This window comes from Dromiciops gliroides, chromosome 4 (assembly GCF_019393635.1).
Source record: "Dromiciops gliroides isolate mDroGli1 chromosome 4, mDroGli1.pri, whole genome shotgun sequence".
In the NCBI taxonomy this organism is placed as follows: domain Eukaryota; kingdom Metazoa; phylum Chordata; class Mammalia; order Microbiotheria; family Microbiotheriidae; genus Dromiciops; species Dromiciops gliroides.
The window spans coordinates 245965143-245990275 of record NC_057864.1 but is presented as its reverse complement, the minus strand read 5'-3'; the positions used below and the strand labels follow the sequence as shown (position 1 = coordinate 245990275).

Sequence of the window (25133 nt, the reverse complement as noted above, 5' to 3'; positions counted from 1 at the left end):
TTAAAAAAAAGAAAGAAAAAAGAGTCACTGTTCTCCAGGAGCTCACAGTCTTACCTGAAAGAGACAACATGCAAACAACTACGTACAAGTAGAATATTTATAGGATTAATTAGAGATAACCAACAGAGGGAAGGTTCTGGTTTTAAAGAGGATCATGAAAGGCTTCTTGTACAAGGTGGGACTTGGGCTGAAACCTGAAGGAATCCAAGAAAGCCCGGAAGTGGAAATAAGGAAAGGATTCTCGGCCTAGGGCCTAGCCAGTGAAAATGTCCAGAGTGGAGGGATGGTTGTGTTCAAGGTACTCAATGAAGGCTATATCACTGGAACACATAGTCTAGGGGGTATGGTAGGGGTGGAAGGTGTAAGAAGCCTATGAAAGGCTTTAAAAGCTAAACAGAGGGGGGCAGCTAGGTGGCACAGTGGATAAAGCACTGGCCCTGGATTCAGAAGTACCTGAGTTCAAATCCAGCCTCGGACACTTGTAACTTACTAGCTGTGTGACCCTGGGCAAGTCACTTAACCCCCATTGCCCCACAAAAAAAAAAAAAAAAGCTAAACAGAGGGTTTTAGATTTGATTCATAGAGGCAATAGTGAGCCACCGGAGTTGATTAAATAGCGGAAGGGTAGGTGACATGATCAGACTTGCACCTTAGGGAGATCAATCTGATCAAATAGAATGGAGCCAAACTCAGGTCCCTGGGGTTTTCCAGTAGAGACATCTCTCTAGACTGACATCAACCCCTTAATAACTTCTCTTTTGGTCAGAGTGTTTAGCCAGCTCTGAATCTATTTAGTTGTACTATCATCTTGCCCCTACCTCCCCAACTTCTCCCCATGGACATCAGGCCTTTTTTTTTTTTTTAAAGTGAGGCAATTGGGGTTAAGTGACTTGCCCAGGGTCACACAGCTAGTAAGTGTTAAGTGTCTGAGGCCCTATTTGAACTCAGGTACTCCTGACTCCAGGGGCATTGCTCTATCTACTGTGCCACCTAGCTGCCCCCACCCCATGGACATCAAAAGAGACTTTGGTTATGACTCTTGAGACTTCTTGATCTTGGTGGGAAATTTATGACTGGGTGATGCTCTGAGAGAGACTTTGGTACTTAGCAGTAAAGAGACTCAGTTTCTAGTCCCAACCCTGCAACTCTCATTATGTATTCCTCAGTTTCCTCTTCTACAAAATGAGACAATTGGGGGGGAAGGTCCCTTCTGGTTTTGTGATTCTATTTTTGATTAGTTTCAAGACACATAAGTGCAATACCCTCTTGATTTTCAGCTACCCCTCTCTCCTACCTCAAGTAGCATCAAGATCTTTGTGTTAAGAGAATTAAAAAAGAAGGGACCAGAGAGTGAAAGGTGACATGGCTGCTGGCTAGGATCAACTGCCAAATCAACTCCCCCACCCTGTGGTGGTTTAGTTGTGGCCAGACAAGGCCAGAGGACCCTGAGGATGACCAGTAAGTCGAGATGAGGAAGTACTATCTGTCCTGAGTCCTAGTTGTGAACTAGGAACCAGATCCACACTCCTGTGACATGAATGAGCTAAGCTTCTGACTCCAGAAGTTTGGGATTTATGACCTATGACTCGTCCTTAGGGAAATGTGAATCGAACATCCTGTGGGAACTGTATGATTATACTTTTTCACCTTCTCATGGGAAGACTCAAATCATATATGTCCAGAACTCTTGGATCCATAGCAATCTTAAATCTAAGGAACTTCCAGGATCTAGGAGATTGGAAGGTTTGTAGCTGCTTTTTAAAATTATTATGCTTTGTCTCATTATTTATATCCTATTTACTTTTTGGTTCTATGATGAGGAAAAACACTGTAAGTAGCCAGCTAGGATATGTATCTATCTATCTCCTTGGGGAACCAATTCCATTATGCCAAAGTCATGTGACTAGTCCTCTTTGAAATAAAGTATGGTCAAAGGGAGACAGGCTTGGCCAGTGGCTGGGAGCCTGAAATTAAATTCTGATTGGTAGATTCTCAAATACACACAGCCCTAGATGACAAATGGCAGCACTCTGAAGAGAAATAACAGAACTGAAAGACAGAAGGTCTCAGGGGGCTTTCTAGTAACCATAAAGAAGGAAACACTTAGCACTTCTGCTGCAAAGAGGTATCTCAAATTCCACCTGCCTTTCAGACATCTCAAACTCAATGTCTGGTAGACATCTTTTTTTTTTTTTTTTGTGGGGCAATGGGGGTTAAGTGACTTGCCCAGAGTCACACAGCTAGTAAGTGCCAAGTGTCTGAGGCCGGATTTGAACTCAGGTACTCCTGAATCCAGGGCCGGTGCTTTATCCACTGCACCACCTAGGTGCCCCCTGGTAGACATCTTAAACTCAACACATCCACAATCAAACTCATTATCTTTTCCCTTAACCCTACCCTCCTCCTATCTTCCCTACTGCTATAGAAGGCATCACCATCCTCCCAGTCCCTCATGCTCCCAATCTAGCAGTTATCCTTAACTCCTCACTCAACTCTCTTACCCCTCCATATCCAATCTGTTGTCAAAGCCCGTCAATTTCCCTTTTGCAACATCTCTGGAATACACCCCCTTCTCTCCTCTAACACTGCCTCCATTCTGGTACAAGACCTCATCACCTCACTCCTGGCACCACTTGGTTTTTTTTGGTGGGGGCAATGAGGGTTAAGTGACTTGCCCAAGGTTGCACAGCTAGTTAACTGTCAAGTGTCTGAGGTCGGATTTGAACTCAGGTCCTCCTGAGTCCAGGGCCAGTGCTTTATCAACTTTAACACCTAGCTGCACCCCCCACCCTGCACCATTTTAATAGCCTGCTTGTGGGTTTGCTTTCCTCAAGTCTCTCTTCACTCCAATCCATTCAGCCACTAAATCAATTTTCCTAAAGCTCAGATCTGACTCACTCCTCCTACTCAATAAACTCCAGTGGCTCCCTATTACTTCCAGGATGGAATACAAAATGCTCTGTTTGGCATCCAAAGCCCTTCATAATCTAACCCCATCTTACCTTTCCAGCCTTCTTACACCTTATTCCTTGAGAGTTTGCTCTTCACGAATTGAATTCCTGGCTGTTCCACAAATACTCCATCTCTCAGCTCCAGGCATTTTCTCCAACTGTTCCCCATATCTAGACCACTATCCCTCCTCCATTTTGACCACTGACATCTCTGGCTTCCTTTAAGTCATAACTAAAATCCTATTTTCCACAGGAAGCCTTCCCCAACTCTTCTTAATTCCAGCACCTTCCCTCTGTTAAGCTTCTTGACACCAAGGACTATCTTTTGCTTCTTTTAGTACCCCCAGCACTTAGCACAGTGCCCAGTATATAGTAGGTGCTTAATAGATGCTTATTGATTGATATGCAAATGGCAGGAGTGAACAAGGGATCCCCCATCCACTGGCTATCAGCAGTAACAAGGGACTAAACAAGCCAGACTAAGTCTGTTAAGAAATTGCCCAAAGGAACTAGAGAAAGAGGAGCAAAGGTGAGAATTGGAGATTATCTCTGGGGTTCAGTTTCCTGATCTGTAAAAGGAAGGTTTTGGATTAGATGATCTCTAAGCAAGAAAGGACAAGAGTCAGAGGACCTGGGTTCCAACCCCCTGCTCTGTGAGAGATCATGAACAAATCACTCTCCCTCTTTGGGCTTCATCTGTAAAAAGGAGGGCACAGGACTAGGCTGTCTCTGAGGTCCCACTCAACTCTGAATAAATGATCCTTAAAATTCTAAATCTATGATAGGTGTCTGTGATTATGCACATGTGGATGGAAGGTCAGATGAAAAGGAGGGATAGTCACATATTTCTCTGCCATCTATTCAGGGTTATTGGATACCCAGGTCAGGTAGAACCACTATCATTGCTGAGGAGGAGAAAGAGTAGGAGGACGCAGTACAAAGTCAAGTTCAGGGGCCAGAGGTGAAATAAAGCTCTTCCATAGTCTCTGAAAGTTGTCCTTTCTCCAGTCCCACCCTTTGAGGCCCAAGAGCAAGCCAGCACCTTTCCTGGAACTCGGCAGAGAAGGGAGCCCCTCCCTACCCAGCCCTGGCACCTCTCTGAGTACAGCATGTCCCCTGGGGCACCCTGCAGACACCCCAGCAGGCCTAGGTGTACCATAGGGCAGTTCCTTCCTCCTTATCCCTCTGTCTGCCCATGTGTGTCCTTGGCCTTGCCTTTGGCAGCCCAAAGGCTCCTCTTGAGCAGCTAGCTTCTTACCCCCTTGTTATGCTCAAAATGGTTCTGTCCTTCTGCCAGACCGCAGAGAACTCCAGGGGCTGAGGGCGAGGGGAGGAGGGAAGTGACAACATGAACGTCCTTTGGGGTGTCACACGTCTTGGGCTCTTCATATGCCTTGGGAAGGGACCATGGACAAGTCAAAAGAGTAGAGTGTCTCAGCTCTGCCACACCCCTCTACCTCTTTCTCCCTTCCAGGAGAATCCATAAGCTTCTGAGACCTGGGGAGAACCTCTAAGCCAAGCGTAATCAGAAGACTGGGGGAGGGGGGAAGGGAAAGAGGCGAGGTCTCCTGGATCTGGGTTTCTTGTCCTTTTTTCGGACTCAAATGAGTGCCCATGGAGCATAATCCCATTACCCAGAGCAACCCCTCTCTTATTCCCTATCTCTACCTCTTTCTCTTTTCCCAAAACAGAGGAACTGTGTGCTCCTATCCTAGGTTCCTTTAAGTCATAACTAAGATCACCGGAATGATCACCTCCACCCAGGCACAGCCCAGCTCTCATTGATGCAGGTAGATCAGTCTGTGCTGAGACCCCGACCACCCCGTAGCCTTGGGTGGCCCAAAGCTGCCTGCCGATAAGCTGGTAAACAAAACTGATTGGTGAGGAGGGGGCGGGGGACGGTAAGGGAGTGGTGGGGGCTGGGGACGATGGCCTGCACCTATGTGTTTTCCTTTCAGGTAGGGAGTACTGTACATTCCTGAGGTGTCTGTAGGTACATACTATACTAGCACGAGAATTTGGGCGGGGGACATGGGGACCGTCCGGTAGAGGGGCGGGGAGCAAACCCCGGTGGAGTGGGGGGGGGGGGATGGGGGTTAGACGACGGACTTCCAAGAAGGTACCGGGGAACAGAGCAGAGGAGGTCCAGGAACTTGCACCCGGCAGCTCCGCCTGTGACTGCTGTGTGTATGTTGGGTCTAGGAGCTGAGCTGACCGCAGGCTGCAGGAGCGGTTTATCTGGTGAGCGAGCACACCCGCTTCCCCAGCTGCTGAGTCAGGCTGTTCTTGCACTCGCTCCCTGCTCGGTACATTGTGTTCCAGCCCTGGCTCCCTGGCCCCGAGCCCAGCTGCTCACATCAGCTTCTCACTTGTTTGTGTTCGCAGCTTGCACTGTGCCTGGCTCAGAGTACAGCCGCCCCCACGGCACTGTAGCCCTGAAGGGGGGGGGGGGGGAGTAAGGGAGCGGGGAGTGGCAGGAGATGAGTGGGGGAACAGAGGGTGGTGACGGGGGTGGGGGATGTGGAGAGGGGAGCCTGGGCACTCGGCCCACAAGGAAACTCTAACCCTGGCAGAGTAGTCCTGGCAGCCTTGTCGAAGAGCCAGTTTGGGGAGGGGTAGATGAGAATTACAGGAGGTGCCCCACTTCTCTCCTCCTACCTATTTGACCCTAAGCTCTAGCCTTTCACTGGGAGATTCCCTTTCCCCCAACTCCATCCCTACTCTTAGGTGGCAAGGAGCCCATGGCATCATGGGGGCCAAATGCCTGTTTGTATTAGATTAACATTGTCTGTAGGCTGCAGGCGTTACTTGGGGCAAGAACAGATGGGCCACAGCAGACCTGCTGAGAGAAGGAAGTATGGAAGACTGGGAATCTGTGGACTTGGGTGCTAGGCCTGATGCCACTTGGTTATAATTAATCTGCATGACCACGGACCAGACACTTTCCTTCTGTGGGTCTCAGCACCTCACCTGTAAAACACAAGGCTTGTGATAGATCAGTGGTTCTTAACCTTTTTTTTGTTCCACGGACCCCTCTGGTAATCTTTGGACTCCTACTCAAAATCATATTCTAAAATGTACAAAATAAAATATGTAGAATTACAAAGGAAACCAATTATATTGGAAAATTATCAGTCTTAAAAAAAACAAACTAGTTCACATACCCAAGGTTAGGAACCCCTACCTTAGATATCTTGAAGGTCCCTTGCAGCTCTATCCTTCCCTGATTCTATAAAGGCTGCCTTCTTCCACTCATCCCCAACTCTCCCTGTGAATATGGGGAAGGGTACTGGAGAGGTTGGGGTGGGAGGAAGACTAGGAATTCTTCAGCTCTGGGCTGAGGAGCCTTGGAATAATAGGGTATAACAACAATATGACTATCTGTGGGAAATCAGATTGGGCAGCAGTGGGGGGTGGGGTGGGTAGAATGAGCCATTTCTAGGCCTCTAATTTCTGTCATCGCCATTCCTAAAATCCCCTTCAAAATTCCTCTTTCATACACAATGTCTTCAGCCCATGTGAAAATCATGGACTTCCCCTCTCTCTGGGGCATGGGTAGAGGTTTGGAGAAGTATCTGGCAGCCCAGACTCAGGCCCCTTAGAAGGGTTTGGGGACACTCCCTCTCCCCTACCGCTAGCCAAAAGGAGAGCTGGCTCTTTGTAAGGCTTTAGAAAGGACTATGCTAGAATAGTCCCCACCTCCAGACACATACCCCCACACCCCTACCACCCATTGCCTCTAAATCAGATGGGCATTCCTAAAAACCCAGACATATTCATGGAGTGAGACAGCACCAACTTTTTTTCATCCTTTCCCTGGGCTCTGGGCCAGAGATCCTGTGGTGGGGGAGTGGGGAGTGGGGGGAGAGAGAGGGTGTTGAACAAGAACTCAGTAATTAGGGAAAGAGTGCCTGGGACCTTGACCTCCTCAGGGTCCATTTGCTCCAAACCAAGAAAATAAATCAGGAAGTATCAATTAAACACAAAACCATGTGCCCAACATCACATTAGATACTGTGAGGAAACAGACTCAGGGTACCTTCCTTCAGGAAGCTCAAGAACCAATGGATGGGGGAGACATATATATATAAAAAGAGAAGAGGGGAGCAGCTAGGTGACGCAGTGGATAGAGCACCAGCCCGGGATTCAGGAGGACTTGAGTTCAAATCTGGCCTCAGACACTTGACATTTACTAGCTGTGTGACCCTGGACAAATCACTTAACCCCAATTGCCTCACCAAAAAGAGAGAGAGAGAGAGACAGAGACAGAGATAAAGAAGAGGGTCCCAGACAGATTTATAGACACTCAGAGGAATTAAGAAGAATAGGCAGGAAAGGCTTCTGAGAAAAGACCTGAGCTAGTCATGAAAATCAGGATGGATTAAGCTAGGTTCAATGCTTCTGTCCTCCAGTCCCACAAAATCTCAGCTCTAGCACCAACCTGGCCCCTGGCCTGGCTGGCCTCTGCTACTATATTCTCAATAGCCAGCACTGCCACGTGCCTACATTACCCAAATCCAGGATTTTCTGATGGTAAGGGACCTTAAAGATCACCTAATTCAACCCCCTAGTTTCACAGAAGAGGAAACTGAGACTCCAAGAGGGAAGTGACTTGGCTAAGGTCCCACAGAACATATGGCAGAGGTAGATTTCAAACAAGTCTTAGATCAGTCACTCTTACTCTAGTGTAAATAAGTCATGCATACTCTGACTCTAAGGCCCGGTCCTCTCATTTTTCTCCAATTTGTTCTGTATCCTCAGCACCTTCCAGAGTACTATGGCTATATTAGGCTTTTGGCATCATAGCATTTTAAGGAGGAAAGAAGAAAGCAGGTATGTTTTAAACACCTACCATGTGCCAGGCACTGGTACAAAGCACTGATCTCATTTGATCCTCCCTGGAGGGAGGTAGGTGCTGTTATTATCTTCATTTTGTAGTTGAGGAAACTGAGGCAGATGAGGTTAAGTGACTTGCCCAGAATCACACAGCTAGTAAGCAGTTGAGGCCAGATGTAAGTCCGGGCAAAGGACTTTATACAATGTAATTTAACATTCTCAAATAGGAAGCCCCTCTACATTATCTCTAAAAACTGGTCAACCATCCTCTGTTCAAACATGTCCAGTAACAGCAAATCAATCAGTCAACAACTATTGTTGTTTGTCCTTCCTTCCTGAATAGGACCATGACAAATACCATGACTTGCACTGAATTGAATTGAGGAAGGGCTGTTCAAAGTCACCAGCTCACTTTCTACTCCCAAGCCATCTGGGTCCAGTGGCAAGATACGTTATCAACAACTATTAAGAGCCTCCTGGGGCACCTGGGTGGTGCAGTGGATAAAGCACAGACCCTGGATTCAGGAGGACCTGAGTTCAAATCTGTCCTCAGATACTTAATACTCACTAGCTGTGTGACCCTGGGCAAATTACTTAACCCTTATTGCCCCACCAAAAAAAAAAAAAAAAAAAGAGCTGACTATATGCGAATGAAACAATCCCTTCTTTCAAGAAGTTTAAATTTTAATGGGTGAGACAGTTACCTATTTAAATATATTCAATAACAACTATAAGGCGAATAAAAACAAACATCTAGAAAGTGGTCAAATCCAAGGTCATTTAGGATGGAGGATTCTCATTTGGGAGGATCCAGAAAAGCTCCATGTAAAAAGCAGTGCATGAACTTGAGCTTCCCTAAAGAAAGAGAGAGATTCTATGAGGCAGAGGAAAGTAAAGAAGGCAGAGAAGAAAAATGAGAGCCCCCTTCCTCAGAGTAAGACTCACACCAGAATTAGGGCAACTGATCTAAGACTTGTGTAAAATGTAAGGCATTGCAGGGATGTGGGATAGCTAGTGCAGAGGCTGCGTAAAGATGGCAGGGGTGTGTGTGTGTGTGTGTGTGTGTGTGTGTGTGTGTGTGTAAGAGGCCAGGCCGACAGATCACAATAGCCCACTCTGCCTTTGGACAGCTCTACTTACTAAGTCTATTTTGAATTTCATTGGCCCTAGCTACTGTTTCCTCACCTTCCCTTCCTCTACCACCTAGGTCATGGTTTGTCTAAATGCTGGAGCCCCACAGGGGACCACAGCAGTCTGAGGGTGAAGTGAGGCGGGGTTGGTGTGGGAGGAGAGAACAGCAGGACCTGCTCTGCCTGGGACTGGAGTGGGGTGAGGGGAGGAGTCTCTAGCCATCCTAGCAAGAACCTTGTTCGCTGGCCACCCTGATCCAGTCCTCCCAACCCTGGAAAAGACTGGTACAGTTTGTTATGCAGGGGCCGGAATGTACTTTGTGTTTCATATGGCCTCTGTCCAGTACTGTGCCGGCCACTTTATATTTATCCTTTCCCAGACCTAGACTCCATGGCATCCTGCTGTCAATCTGTCAAGCTTTCATCTGCCCACTATGGATCGGAGTCCCAGGCCACTATGGAGCAGGAACAGCCCTCCAAACCTTCTCAGTAGCTAGTGGCACAGTACAGAAGATGGCTGACAAAGTGGGTGCATCTCCTCATTCTCCCCCATCCCTCCACCCCCAAACTAGGAGTCAGGCTACACAAGAATAAAAGTCCACAGCCTCTGGTACCTTTTCTTACTACCTCCCTAGTATGGAGCCAGCCTCTGGACCATCTCTGAAACACCTAAGGATGACTCTTCTGCTTTGGGAGTGGAATCTCCAGCAGGCAAAGTGTTTGGACTTGGAATCAGGAAGACTTGAGTTAGAATTCTACCTCAGACTTACTAGTCTGGACCAGTCACTGAATGTCTCTTAGCCTCAGTTTCCTCATTTGTAAAATAAGGATGATGATAGCATCTACCTCAAAGGGGTGTTATGAATATCAAATGAGATAATGTCACATAAAGCTGTGAATGCTGGCCAGCTACAACTACTACTGCTATGATTAATACTTTTCTTTTTCAAAGAACATAATGTCTTATTTTGAATATGATTTTATGACAGTTGGAAATTATTTATTTACATCTGTGGAGGCAGAGAAGAGTAAGAGGAAATCTAGAAGATGTCATAATTTATAGGAAAGTGGCAAAAGGTAGGAGCAGAGTTGTTCTTAGCACTGGGTTCTGAGACTTCCTATTAGAATTGAAGCTCCAATTGACTCAAAGAGGGAATTGGGTATAGAAATCGATTTTACCCTGCAGGAAAGTAGGAGGGGAGGGGAATAAGAGGGGGTGGAGTGCAGATTGTGGGAGGGGGTAGTCAGAAGCAAAACACTTTTGAGGAGGGACAGGGTGAAAGGAGAGAAAAGGATAAACAGGGAGCGCGGAGAAAGCAGGATGGAAGGAAATACAGTTAGCAATAGTAACTGTGAAAAAAAATTGAAGCAAGTTTCTCTAATAAAGGCTTCATTTATCAAATATATAGAGAACTGTCAAATTTATAAAAGTAAGAGCCATTCCCCAATTGATAAGTGATCAAAAGATAAGTACAGCTTTCAGACGAAGTAATCAAAGCTATCTATAGCCATGTGTGTGTATATATATACACACTACATATTATATATGTGTATATATAAATATATTTGCAGGGCAATGAGGGTTAAGTGACTTGCCCAGAGTCACACAGCTAGTAAGTGTCAAGTGTCTGAAGTCAAATTTGAATTCAGGTCCTCCTGAATCCAGGGCTGGTGCTTTATCCACTGTGCCACCTAGCTGCCCCTATAGCCATGTTTTTTAAAAAGCTCTAACTCACTATTGATTGGAGAGATGCAAATCAAAACAATTCTGGGGACCTACCTCATACCTATTAGATTGGCTAATAAGACAGAAGAGGGGAATGACAAATACTAGAGGGGAATACGGAGAAAATGTACTGTTGGTAGAGTTGTGAACTGATTCAGCCATTCTATAGAGCCATTTGGAACTATACCCAAAGGGCCATAAAAATATGCATACGCTTTGATATCACAATACCACTACTAGGTCTGTATCCAAAAAAAAAAGATAAGAAAAAACAAAAGGAAGAGGACATATAGTACAAAAATTTATAGTAGCTCTTTTCTGGTGGCAAAGAATTGAAAACTGAGAGGATGCCCATCAATTAGGGAATGACCGAACAACGTATGGTATGTGATTATGATGGAATACTATTGTGCTATAAGAAATGATGAGGGGGGCAGCTAGGTGGTGCAGTGGATAAAACACCAGCCCTGGATTCAGGAGGACCTGAGTTCAAATCCGGCCTCAGACTCTTGACACTAGCTGTGTGACCCTGGGCAAGTCACTTAACCCTCATTGCCCCCCCCACCCCCAAAAAAAAGAAATGAGGAGGAGGATGCTCTCAGAAAAACTTGGAAAGACTTACCTTAGCTGATGTTAAAGTAAAATGTTTTGTGTACAAAGTAACAGCAATGTTATGGGATGATCAGCTGTGAATGACTTAGCTATTCTCAGCCATACAGTGATCCAAGACAGCTCTGAAAGACTTATGATCAAGAATGCTGTCCATTCCCAGAGAAAGAACTGATGGTGTCTGAATACAGATTGAAGCATATTTCTTTTACTTTATTTTTCTTGAGGTTTTGTTTGTCTGTTTTCTTTCACAACATGACTAATATGGAAATGTTTTGCATGACTACACATGTATAATCTATATTGGATTGCTTGCCTTCTCAAAGGAGGGGGGAGGAAGGGAGAAAATTTGGAACCAAAGTTTTAAAAATAGATGTTAAAAATTGTTTTTATGTGTAATTGGGGAAAAATAAGATACTAAATAAAATTTTAAAAAATAGAATGGAAGGTCCTTGGGGGCAGGTATTGTTTTTGCTTTTTTGTTTGTATTACTAGCACTTGGAAATGGGTCAGCGACCTACTGAACACTTAATAAATGTTTATTGATTGATTAGATGATTAGGGCACTGACACCCAGGAGTGAGATTCCTCCCCATAGTGATCAGTATCCCCACATCTTACTTCAAGGTACACCAGAGACAAGTCCCAACTACCACTAACCGTCACCCCCAAGGTTCCATTGTTGGAAGATCCATCTTCCTCATTTTTTTTTTTTTAGTGAGGCAATTGGGGTTAAGTGACTTGCCCAGGGTCACACAGCTAGTAAGTGTTAAGTGTCTGAGCCCGGATTTGAACTCAGGTACTCCTGACTCCAGGGCCGGTGCTTTATCCACTGCGCCACCTAGCTGCCCCCATCTTCCTCATTTTACAGGGTCTTCTTCAAATACCAGCTCACCCACCTGAACTGAATTAACCCAAAGTACAGTTCTGACTATGAGTATGGTCTCACTTCATTTTCTAGCCCCTGGCATGAGCCTGGTGACTTCCTCGAGCAACCCTAGACCATGATGCCTGAGGATCTAAAGCTGAATCAGGCACTATTTAAGTCACCCCTGAAAGATGTGACTCAGAAGTCAGTGTAACAGGGAAACCTGGTAAGATCTACCCACCCCAAGAACAGTCACATATTCATTCCAGTTTGGAGTCTTAAAATTGATTCAGGGGGGCAGCTAGGTGGCGCAGTGGATAAAGCAACAGCCTTGGATTCAGGAGGACCTGAGTTCCAATTTGAACTGAGACACTTGACACTTACTAGTTGTGTGACCCTGGGCAAGTCACTTAACCCTCATTGCCCCACAAAAAAAAAATTTGATTCAGCTACCTTTAATAATTTAGAAATTTAGAAAACTGTGCTAGTTCCAGAAGTTTGTGGTTTCTCTTGACCAGATCAGTTTGATACTCAAAATTAGATGAACTTCTTCTCCTGCTTTTATGCTGACCTCTGGGATTAGAGAGCACCTCATGTTCATTTTCCAGGCCCCCAAAACTAGTTCTTCCTTTACTTCACTCTCCTTACCCTCTAATTTCCACTGGCCCTTTCCTCCAGGAATCCTTTTTCCATATCAGGCGGAGGCGAAGGGACCTGAACACCCATTTCATATCTTGAATGCATAAGGTCCAGAGTAATTAAATGACCCATATTCACAATGAGAGTGGTGGAACTGCTCTGCTCAGGCCTTGTGAGTTGCTATACAGTGGTTGGCCTTTGTTCTCATCCCAGATAGCTTGGATTCCTGTCTCCCTCAACCTCCTACCCACTTCCTCCTTCCCAACCTCCCATCTCACCTCTCACCCAGAAACAAACTTGGCCTCCCTCATGATATTGATCTAGGACTGGGATGCCAGAAATTTGATGTGCTTGGGTGGGGAGGCTAAGCCTGTTCACATTGCCATGTTCTCGAGTTTGTCAGCAGTGTTTTTCCAGAGTTACCAGGGCATTGACCCTTCATGGACATGCAGGCTCATTAAGATGAAAATCATAATGCTATTGATTATTCTTTGTATTTATATAACACTTTATGTTTTTATTACATATGTATACCTTTGGTTTTTACATAACCTTCATTTCCCAATGTGTCCTTTCCCCCTTTCCTGCCCAAACAGCTACTACTTGTGACAAAGAATTAAAAAGGAAGAAAGAAAAAAATCAATTCAGCAATACTAATACATTGACTGAGTTGGACAGTGTTCCACACCCATGGTCTACAAAGAAGAGAGGGATATGAGTCTTTTCATCTCTTCTTCAGGGCTAAGGTCGGTCATTATGATTATGTAGCATCCAGTTTTTAATTTTTTTTTCATTCTTTCCATTTCTATAGTCATATCTACTATTTTCCTGGTTCTGCTTATTTTGCTCTGTATCAGTTCATGTGTCTTCTCAAGCTTATCTGCATTCTTCATGTTCATTGTTTCTTATGGCAGGCACAGTAATATTCCATCATATAATTTGTTTAGTTAATTCCTGATCAATTAACATCTCCTTTGTGTCTGTTTCTTTGCCACTACAAAAGTACTTTATGCTTTTCATATTTATAACCATAATCTCATTTGATCTTTATAATATCCACTAAGTGGGGCAGATTCAAAAGATCAAAGATCTAGAGCTGGAAGGGACCTAAAAGGCCATTTAATAAAACTTTTCATTTTAAAAAAGAAGAAACTGAGAGATTGAGTGATTTGTCCAAAACCATTTAGGTAGCATGCATCAGAGGGAGGATTTGAATTCAGGACTTCTAAGACTACAGCAGGCAGCTAGATGGTTCAGTGGATAGAGTAACTGGCCCGGAGTCAGGAATACTCATCTCCTTGAGTTCACATCTGTCCTCAGACACTTATTAGATGTGTGACCCTGGGCAGGTCACTTAACTCTGTCTGCCTCAGTTTTCTCATCTGTAAAATTATTTGGAGAAGGAAATGGCAAATCATTCCAGTATCTTTGCCATGAAAACCCCAAATGGGATCACAAAGAGTTGGACACAAGTGAAAAATGGCTGAACAACAACAAAAACACTAGAGTAAGTCTCCCTTCTACTGGGTCATTCCTGTCCTCTGACTCTTAGGAATGAAACTACACCAACTAACACTTAACCACCCCAAGAGGATATGGAGTAAGGTCAGCAGACATCCTGTATTAGGCAAGACAGACCTAGATTTTGATTTCCTGTCCCTCTAAGTCTCATTTTGTTCCCATTAAGATAAGGTTCCTTTCCTTCTTCCCTTCCTCTTTCTTCCCTATCTCCCATCTCCTCGTCATAATTATGTATCATGTTTCTATTCTTCCATTTTCAATTTTTTTTTTAGTTTCCAGGGAAATTGCCAATTGTTCCAATCAGCCACTGTTAATAATTCCTCCATAGATTGGACCTATGATTTCACTGATACAGAAAACTCCCAGGTAAGGAAACTTTCTAGCAATGCAGTTAAAAACCTTCTCTCTAATGTCTAGTCTTAAAGAGTTGTCAAAATCACTAAGAGCTTATTTGAGGGCACCTAGGTGGTGCAGTGAATAAAGCACTGGCCTTGGATTCAGGAGGACCTGAGTTCAAATTTGGCCTCAGGCACGTGACACTCACTAGCTGTGTGACCCTGGGCAAGCCATTGCCCCGCCAAAAAAAAAAAAAAAGAACTTATTTGACCCACACAATCAGTATGTGTTGGAGGAGGCTCAGTTCTTCCTGGCTTTGAGCCTGGCTCTCTATGCCCTACAACATTAGGCCTCTATAACTCTATCTACTATCTCCAACCTTAATAAAACTAGCCCTGACAATTAATTTGTAGGGGACAGCCCAAACCCCAAACTCCAGCCTCTGGCCCCAGGTACATCTTATTTATCCCCAGTATCCCGCATTGGCCTCTGAAACTTGTTCACTTTGATGAATAGGCTGTAGAATGAGACTCCATATGTAAGATGAAGGGGCTGAATAAAGTATGAGCCCTTCTACTGTGAAATGGCTGAGAAAATGATGGTACATGAATACCATGGGTTAGTATTGTATAGTAAGAAATGAGGAATCTGGAGAAACCTAGGAAAATTTGCATGAACTGACACAAACTGTTCTCAGGGAAAGCAGAATGGAGAGAGTAATTTATACAGTGACTACAACAATGTAAATGAAAAGATTACCAAAAAATGAAGTAGAACTCTGAGTAATAAAAAATAAAACGGTAAAAGTCCTGAAGAAAATAGAAGGAAGAATACATTCTTCTTCATTGCAAAGAGATGGGGGACAGGATATTGTCTACATTGTTAGACAAGATTTCAGTATCAGATAACTTTGTTCAATTGTTTTTCTTTTTTAAAAAGGGAGGGTTCAAATGAGGTCTCAGAGGGTGGGAAATGGCTGATGTCAACACCACCAAAGAAATCAATAAAATGGATTTTTTAAAAATAAAATAAGGGGGTTGCACCAAATGACCTCTAATGCCCATTTTAGCTTTATTTCTACTGTCAGATGTACCAATTGGGAAATGTTTATTGACCACCTACAATGTCTTGGGCACAATATTGGGTAACCTAGGGAATACAGAGAAGTAGGAGTCAGAGTCCTGGCCTCCAAGGCACATACAGTTAAAATGGAAGAGTAAAAGTACACACATGAAAATATTATTAATGAAAATAAGACAGCATAAACTCAGTTATCTTAAACTTAAGTTTACCAGATTGTAAATTTATCATAAGACTGAGAGGTGGAAAAGACCTTAGATATCATCTAATTCAGTCCTTTCATTTTACTTATACTTGAATGGACCTGTGATCTCATGAAAGTAGATACATTTGGGGCAGCTAGGTGGCTCAGTGGATAGAGCACTGGCCCTGGATTCAGGAGGACCTGAGTTCAAATCTGGCCTCAGACACTTGACACTAGCTGTGTAACCCTGGGAAAGTCACTTAACCCCAATTGCCTCACCAAAACAAAAACAAACAAATAAGAAAGTAGATTCTTTCTCCAACTATGCCAGTCACAATCAATTCAAATTCTCTAATGTGGATGACTTTTTTCTTTTTTCTTTTTCTTTTTTTTTTTTTTTTTGCGGGGCAATGGGGGTTAAGTGACTTGCCCAAAGTCACACAGCTAGTAAGTGTCTGAGGCCGGATTTGAACTCAGGTACTGCTGAATCCAGGGCCGGTGCTTTATCCACTGTGCTACCTAGCTGCCCCCTGGATGACTTTTTTCTAAATTTTTTTTTGTAAATTCTTCACAGGGGGAGTCCACCCAATGTACCAAAGAACCACTAAGTAAATCCAATATGGAGGAATAATGGGAGTACACAATCAAGAGTTCCACAAGATGAGCAAGCATAGATGAAATTTGAGATGAATCATTGGTTTTGGTGGGAGTTGTCATATTCTCTTCACTTGCTTGGTACCCACACATACAAAAAATAGATAATTTCCATCATATGAAATTTAAAAGCACTAGCAAAATCAATGCAACTAGGATAAGAAAGGCAATAGTTGATTGGCAAAAGACATTTGTATCAAATACCTCTAATAAGAGTCTGATATCTAAGATACATATGTGTGTGTGTTTGTGCATGTGTGTATATATACATATACATCCACACACATATGCATATATATACAAGTATACATACATAGAGACATAGATATACAATATAAGATATATAACACTAGAAGCCATTCCCCAAAAGACAAGTGATCAAAAAGGATATAAGCAGTTCTCGAAAGAATTGCAAGCTATTAAAAACCAAATGAAAGATTACTCTAAGTCATGTATAATATGAAAAAAGCATATCAAAACAACCATGAGGTTTCATATCATACTCAATAAATTGGCAAAAGTGATAAAAGATTGGAATAGTTGATGTTGGATGAGATATAGGAAGATAGGCATATTAATTGATTGTTGGTAGAACTTAGTTTAACAATTATTAGTTAATTAAATAATCTAATTAACAATTAGAAAACAATTTGGAATTATGCTAAGAAAGGGACTAAAATGCCTATGTCCATTCATTATCCATATTCAGTGCCTGCCCAAGATAAATGCACAGACCAACTATATGAATTGTATATCCATCCCATATGATAGGGTGAGGGACTGGACCTGTAATTTTATTTGCATTGGGAACTCCCAGTTAAGGAAACTATACAGATAGGCAAGGACCTTCTTTACAATTTATATCTTACAATTCCAAGTGACTGATAGAAAATACTCTCCACATCCAGAGGAAGAAGTGATGGTCTGAATGCAGATTGAAGCATACTATTTTCTCTTTATTTTTTTTCCTTTTGCTCTGTTTCTTCTTTCACAACATGACTAATTTGGAAATGTTTTCCATGATTGCACATATATAACCTGTACCAAATTGCTTATCATTTTAGGGACGAGGGGAGGGAGAAGAGGAAAGAGGGAGAAAACTTGGAACTCAAAATTTTATTTTAAAAAGGAATGTTAAAAATTGTCTTTACATATAATTGGAACAATAAAATACTACTTAAAAGGAGAAAAAAAAACCCAACAATTTATAGTCTTAAACACTTAGAGGATAAGTGACTTGCCCAGGATCACAACTTGAACTCAGATCTTCCCAACTTTGAGATCAGACTTACTATGCAGTCAGTCAGTCAATCAACAAGTACTTATTTTATACCAACAAATGTGCAAACTATCTCTCAGCTTATATAATAGTGTATACAACAGGCATTCTTCATCCATTGGGCTTTCCAGTGTACATAATGGAGGTTCAGAGAGGTGATGTACCAAGGCTCATGCAGGTTTTATGCAGCACATTCAGAATTAGAAGCACACATTTGGAAGGAACATTAGGGGCAATCTAGTCCATACCCTTGATTTTACAGATGAGGAAACTAAGGCCCAGAGAAGTTAAGTGACTTGTCCATGGTTACACAGGTAGAAAATATCAGAGGTAGGATTTGAACCTAGGGGTTCTGATTCTAAATCCATGCTTCCTTTCACTGTACCTCACGTTCCCTGGCACCAGATAATAGTGATCACACAATAGTGCATTGTGGCTGAAGTACTTCTCATGGAGTTCTGAGCTTGCAGCCTGGTCACTTAGGCACTTTGGCTTCTTGATAGAAGACATGCAACCAGAGACTTCTGGTGGGTCTCTAAGTGCTATCAGATGTAGTCAGGGTGAAGAGCTCAGTATTTTATGAGACCCTATTTTCCTGATTGTTGAATGGCCATTATATCAGTCTGACTCTAACCATGCTTCACCATGCTGTATTTACTCCCCTGGCTCTCTTCTCAAGCACCCCCTTGCCTCCCCACCCCTACCCTGCTTTCCAGTTCTAGAAGCAAAATTAAGTTAATATCCCCATTGCTCCTGAAAAGGTTATGCCAATCAACCAGCTCCACTCACCATCCACATACATTTCCAAACCAGAAATAGTACTTCCTAGACACAACTTCCCACTTCCTTGTACATGTGGTCTTCCCATAGTAGAATGTAATCTCCTTGCAAGCAAGAACTATAACCAATTTTCTATTTGTATCCCCAGCTCTTAGCACAGTGCTTGGCACGTAGAAATACTTAAGGACTGGAATTTAAGAATGCCTTGAAGGATTGATACGGGTGTGTTTTTATTTTTTTATCTGTAAGGTAAGGAGATAGGAAGATGAAAATTTTTATTTCAAAGTAAAATTAGAATGTTTGTAATTATTTGTATTTAAAGTGAATTTGCAGATAGGAAAATTAGAACAAAATTATAAAAATTTTTGCAGCAAGTGATGCACCTGGTCCTTCTAGTATATTTTTCCTTTTCCTTTTCCTTCCTTCCTTCCTTTCTCTCTTCCTTCTTTTTTAGGGATATAGGGTGTGTTCAGGGAAGACTACTACCTCTGGGATGAGAACTTGCTGAGCCCTTTTCAGGGCTGCTTTCCACCTTTCGGGTTCACCTGATTCACCCAGCTCTCATCTGTGGCTTCAAGAAGCTTCAGCATGTAGTAGCCATGGACCCCAGTAAACCATTTCAGCAGACAGGCTAAACCAGGATGAGGGTAACTGAGGGGTCTTAAATCCTTTGGTGAAGTAGGGGGGTGTTTATCCCAAGCATGTGAAGACATCCCCAAGTGGAATGGGTACATGAGGATAATTTGTTCCAAAGGCCATTAAGGCTGCTAAAGCAGGTGCTATGGAATGCTTAGACACTGAAGATGCCAAAGTCATCCATTGCATCCTGAGCCATCACTAGTTGTCTTGACTTTGTCTTGCCACTGGACTCCAATGACTCTGGAAGAGAGAATGAGGTAGATGACTTCAGACTACTCTGTCTGCCTCACCTAAATCTAATTTATGCTTAAATCAAAAGACATAATCCATACCATTTTACCATTTTTACCTACCTCAAAGCCCTGTGGTGACAGACAAGTAATGAAACAGCAGGCGCAGATACACTGGGAACTGTGCTCACCACTCTACACACAGGGAGCCCAGGCCTTAGGGTCATCTTCTCACTAGACTGAGGCAGAAATGGGATTTGGCAGCCTCCTTGGTGTATCAGCAGCTTTTTTTTTGGTGAGGCAATTGGGGTTAAGTGACTTGCCCAAGGTCACACAGCTAGTAAGTGTTAAGTGTCTGAGGCCGGATTTGAACTCAGGTCCTCCTGACTCCAGGGCCGGTGCTCTATCCACTGTGCCACCTAGCTGCCCCCAAATAGCAACTTTTTTTTTAAAGGCCACATTGCTCACCTCCTGTCATGAGGAAGGGACTAGAAAAGGTGCTCTAAAATTTGTTTGCTTCACCCAACCCTGACTTGCTTATTGAAGGCAAGCAGATGGGGAATCCCACCCTGCTGTCAAAACACCAACAAATGTACAAAAACTTTTATGGAGATGATTCCACTTATCATCAGTTCATGGAATGTGCTCACACTTATGGACAACACAAAATTTAGTAGACCTGAAGGATAAACAGCTTTTGTTGCAAGAGAACTCAGCAGGTATGGCATCCAAATAGCAACCCTGTGAAACAAGGCTGGCAAATGGAAGCCAGCTTACAGAAGTTGGATCTGGAGTGGTCACAGTGGTGTGGAGCACCATGAATCTGGTGTAGGTTTTTCAATCAAAACTAATCTACTCAAAAAGCTTGTATGCTTATCAAAAGGAGTGAATAATAGGCTCATGGCAATGTGACTTTCACTTGCAGGAAAGCACCTTGCTACCATCATCAGTGTATATCCTCCCAAAATGATGAACCCTGATGAGGTCAAAGAAAAATTTTTTGAAGACCTGGAGATCCTCACCATCAATATGCCAAAAGAAGACAAACTTATAATTCTGGGTGACTTTAATGCCAGAGTAGGCACAGATTAGCAAACATGGCAGGAAGTCCTTGGGAGGAATGAAGTCAGAAACAGGAACAGCAACAGTCACTTATTACTGAAGACTTATGTCTCTCATGACCTTATCATCAGCACTGTCTTCCATTTACCTAAATGCAACAAACTTCATGAATGTACCTTTACAGCAAACATTGGCATTTAATAGACTATGTTATTGTAAGGAGAAGAGATAGACAGGATATGAGAGTGACAAGGCAATATGGCAAGGCAAGACAACTACCAGATGACTTAATGTCAACACATTAGAGCACTTCTCTAAGTAGGAACAGTTCCTTGCTAACTTGAAGGGAAAGCTGAGCCAACACTAGGTTGGAAACAGTGGAGTAGGAAAGAAGTGAGCAGCTTTCAGAGGCTTGGTGTACAACACTTACTCATCTGGCCCAGAACACTTGCAAACGTAAGACTAGTTTGATGAAAACGATGGGGAAATGCAGAAGCTGCTAAATGAAAAACAAGATCTCCACAGGTTTTATCAGCAGGGTAGTTCATCCTTCTTTAAGAAGGGAGCATTTAACTTCATCAAAAGGAAAATGTAAGCAAAACTTAGAGAGATGCAGGATTCTCGGCTCAGTAAGAAGGCAGACAAAACATAGTTTTGCATGGATAATAACAATCCAAAACACTTTTATGATGCCCTGGAGGCTATTTATGGCCAAATACCTATGATGTATCTCCATCACCCAGTGCTGATGGAATCACATTGATTAGTGATAAGGACATGTTCCTGGAGAGATAGGCTGAACACTTGCATTGCTTTCTCCTTAGACCGTCATAATCAATGCTAAAGCCATTGACCATATACCTCAGATTGAAGTCAATCCCTGTCTAGCTGAACTTCCAACTGAAGAAGAGATTTTGAATGCCATTAGGCTCCTCTTTTATGACAAAGCACTTAGTGCTGATTTTATTCCAGCTGAGATTTATAAGGCGGGGGGGGGGGTCCACTGCTCATACAAAAGCTAAATGAAATTTTCCAGGGTATATGGCAAAAAGAGGCTATCCACCAGGAGTTCAAGGATGCCTCCATTGTCCATCTTCATAAAGGAAAAGGAAATAGGTCATCCTGTAACGATCACAAGGTGGGGTCTCTCTCTTAGTCATTGCTGGCAAGATTCTTGCCAGAGTCCTCCTTAATAGGCTGATCCTTTAACCAGAAGATGATAATCTACTTGGGAGCCAGCGTGGCTTCAGAAAGGGTCAAGGAAGGATTGATATGTTGTTTGCTGCCTGACAACTCCAGGAAAAATGCCAGAAACAGAACAGGGGTCTGTATACAACATTTGTAGATCTGACCAAGGCCTTTTATACCGTCAGTCATGAGGGCTTGTGGAAAATTATGGCAAAATTTGGTTGCCTGGAGAAGTTTATCAGTATTTTATGTCAGTTTCATGATGGCATGCTTGCATGGATAATGGATGATGCTCTTGAACTTTCCCAATGACCAATGGAGTGAAGGGATGCGTGCTTGCTTCCATACTTTTTAGCATGATGTTTCAATGAGGATGAAAACAGCATCAAAGTCAGCTACCACATTGATGGTAAATTATTTAACCTGAAAAGGTTACAAGCCAAGACTAAAGTAGAGGGAGGGTTGGTGAATGATTTTTTTGTTTGCAGATAATTGTGTACTCAATGGGGCCTCTGAGGCTGAGATGCAAGAAAGTATGGATGGATTCTCTACTGCTTGTGGTAATTTTGGCCTAACAATTAACACCAAGAAAATATGGGTTCTCCATCAACTAGTACCACACCATCCATCCATGGAACCATCAGTTACAGCAAATGGAAAACTTTTGAATGCTGTGGATAAGTTCATTTACCTTGGCAATATAATTTCCTTTGGTGTACACATAGATGATGAAGCACACACATTGCCAGAACTAGCTCATTGTTTGGGAGGCTCTGAAGGAAAACGTGGGAAAGAAGAGGTAGTAGACTGCCTACCAAACCGAAGGTTTACAGAACTGTTGTGCTGACCTCATTGTTGTATGCCTATGAAACCTGGACAGTCTACTAGTGCCATTCCAGGAAATTGTCTTAGGAAGATTCTGAAGATCACTGAGCAAGATAAGGTACTGGACATTGAGGTCCTCCTCTCTTGAGCTAAACTGCTAAGCATTCAAACTCTGCTGCAGAGAGTGCAACTCCAATGAGTTGATCATATCTCTTCTCTCCCAAACTTTCTTTTGGAGCCTTCCAAACACTGAGCTAGCTCTAGTGATACATGCATCAACCTCATCATCTATGAATTGGCCACATTGTTCAAATGCCAAATGTATATTTGCCTAAAAGACTATTTTACAGAGAATTCATACAAGGCAGATGCTCACATGGTACTCAGAAGAAGTGATACAAGGACACTCTCAAGGTCTCTTTGGAATTGATTATGTGCCATGGGAGATGCTAGCATAGGACTGCTCAGCATGGTGTGCCCACATCAAAGAAGTCACTGTGTTCTATGAGCAAAGCAGAATTGCAGTAGCTCAAAAGAAATGTAAGATGTACAAATTTAGAGATATCCCCATTCCAAATGACCTGTGGCAGAGCCTTCCAAGCTAGTATTGGTCTTATCAGCCACCATCAGACACATTGTACCTTGGCTTCAACATAGAGATGTCATTTTGATCCTCTTCAAGAATGGACAGCAATCTCTCTTTCTCTCTCTCTCTCTCTCTCTCTCTCTCTCTCTCTCTCTCCCCCTTTTCTTTTTTTTTCCTTTTTTTAATTAATAAAGTATTTTATTTTTTTCCGTTACATGTAAAGATAGTTCTCAACCTTTGTTTATACAAGCTTTACAATTTCAGATTTTTCTCCCTCCCTCCCCTCCCTCCCCCCTCCCCTAGACAGCAGGTAATCTGATATAGGTTTTATATATATATATATATATATATATCAGAGCAATGATGGAAAAACCTCAAAATAGAAAAAAACAACAGCTTCAAAACCAAAAGAAATAGTATGGTTCATTTAGCATCTATACTCCGCAGTTCTTTTTTTTTTTTTCCTGGATTTGGAGATCCTCTTCCATCATGAGTTCCCTGGACCTCTTCTGTGCCACTGCATTGGTGAGAAGAATATAGTCCATCACAGTAGATCAACACTCAATGTTGATGTTACTGTGTACAATGTTCTTCTAGTTCTGCTCATCTCACTCATCATCAGCCCACGTAAGACCCTCCAGGTTTCTCTGAACTCTTCCTGCTCATCATTTCTTACAGCACAATAGTATTCCATTGTATTCATATACCACAACTTGTCCAGCCATTCCCCAGTTGATAGGCACCCCCTCAACTTCCAATTCTTTGCCACCACGTAAAGAGCAGCTATAAATATTTTTGTACATGTGGGTCCCTTTCCCCCTTCCATGATCTCTTTGTGAAAAAGACCCAAAAGTGGTATTGCTGGGTCAAAGGGTATTCACAGCTTTATCGCCCTTTGGGCATAATTCCAAATTGCTCTCCAGAATGGTTGGATTAGTTCACAGCTCCACCAACAATGGATTAGTGTTCCAATTTTCCCACAGCTTCTCCAACATTTATTATTTTCCTTTTTTGTCATTTTAGCCAATCTGATAGGTGTCAGGTGGTACCTCAGAGTTGTGTGAGATTTAAAATTGTTAGCCCTTAACAGTTGTTTTTATTTGCATCTCTCTAATCATTAGAGATTTAGAGCATTTTTTCATATGGGAATAGATAGCTTTGGTTTCTTCATCAGAAAACTGCCTGTTCATATCCTTTGACCATTTCTCTCCCCCTCTCTTTTCCTTCCTTCCTTCCTTCCTTCCTTCCTTCCTTCCTTCCTTCCTTCCTTCCTTCCTTCCTTCCTTCCTTCCTTCCTTCCTTCCTTCCTTCCTTCCTTCCTTTTCCTCTCCTTAATGGAAAGAGCCCCAAACAGAATATATGTATTCTGTGTCACCAGAAGTAGTCAGGGTGCCAATTACCACCCATATTGCATGGGATAGCCAGCCACTTTGGAATGCTAAATCACACATGTAGAGCTCCAGGGCTCTATCTACTTAGCCCACTTAAACAGTTTTGTCTTTTTTGGTTTTGTCTTTTTTCATTTCTCTATCTCTTGCAACAAGCACCAAGCCTTGTCTAGATACATGTTTATTGGACTGAATGGGCTTAAACAGGTTTAGGCTATAAGTTCAGAGAAGAGAGAGATCACAGTGAGTTGCTATAGTTAAATGTCTCCTCCCTTCCCCAAACCCAACCCCCCTCTTCTTCCTTGTCCTCCCTCCCTCTCCCTCTCTCTCAATTTCCTTGTTCAGTGTGAATCATATTTACATGCTAAATTATTGTCCTTACATTTCCAATTTCCAGGGAAATTTCTCAGCTGTCTTGCCTGCCTCTTCAAAGGAAGGAACTCACAATCTAGTTGAGGGAGATACACACATAAAGAGGCAATCAGCAATACATAGCTGTGTATGGGAAAGTGGTCTAGGAGGAGGGAGAGGTCCCTGCGGGCTGGAGTCATCAGGGAAGGTTTCATGGAGGAAGTGGGAAGACTCATGGAAGTGGACACTCTGCCCCACTCTGTTCCCTCCT

General features: G+C 42.9%; 1 long non-coding RNA gene across 1 annotated transcript; it reads left to right on the top strand.

The window, feature by feature from the left end:
* The first annotated feature begins 13361 nt into the window (after positions 1-13361).
* LOC122726616 lies at positions 13362-16837 on the top strand. Its single transcript, XR_006352806.1, has 3 exons — positions 13362-13505; positions 14553-14646; positions 16455-16837. It is a non-coding gene; the product is annotated as an uncharacterized LOC122726616 (long non-coding RNA).
* The last annotated feature ends 8296 nt before the right edge of the window (positions 16838-25133 follow it).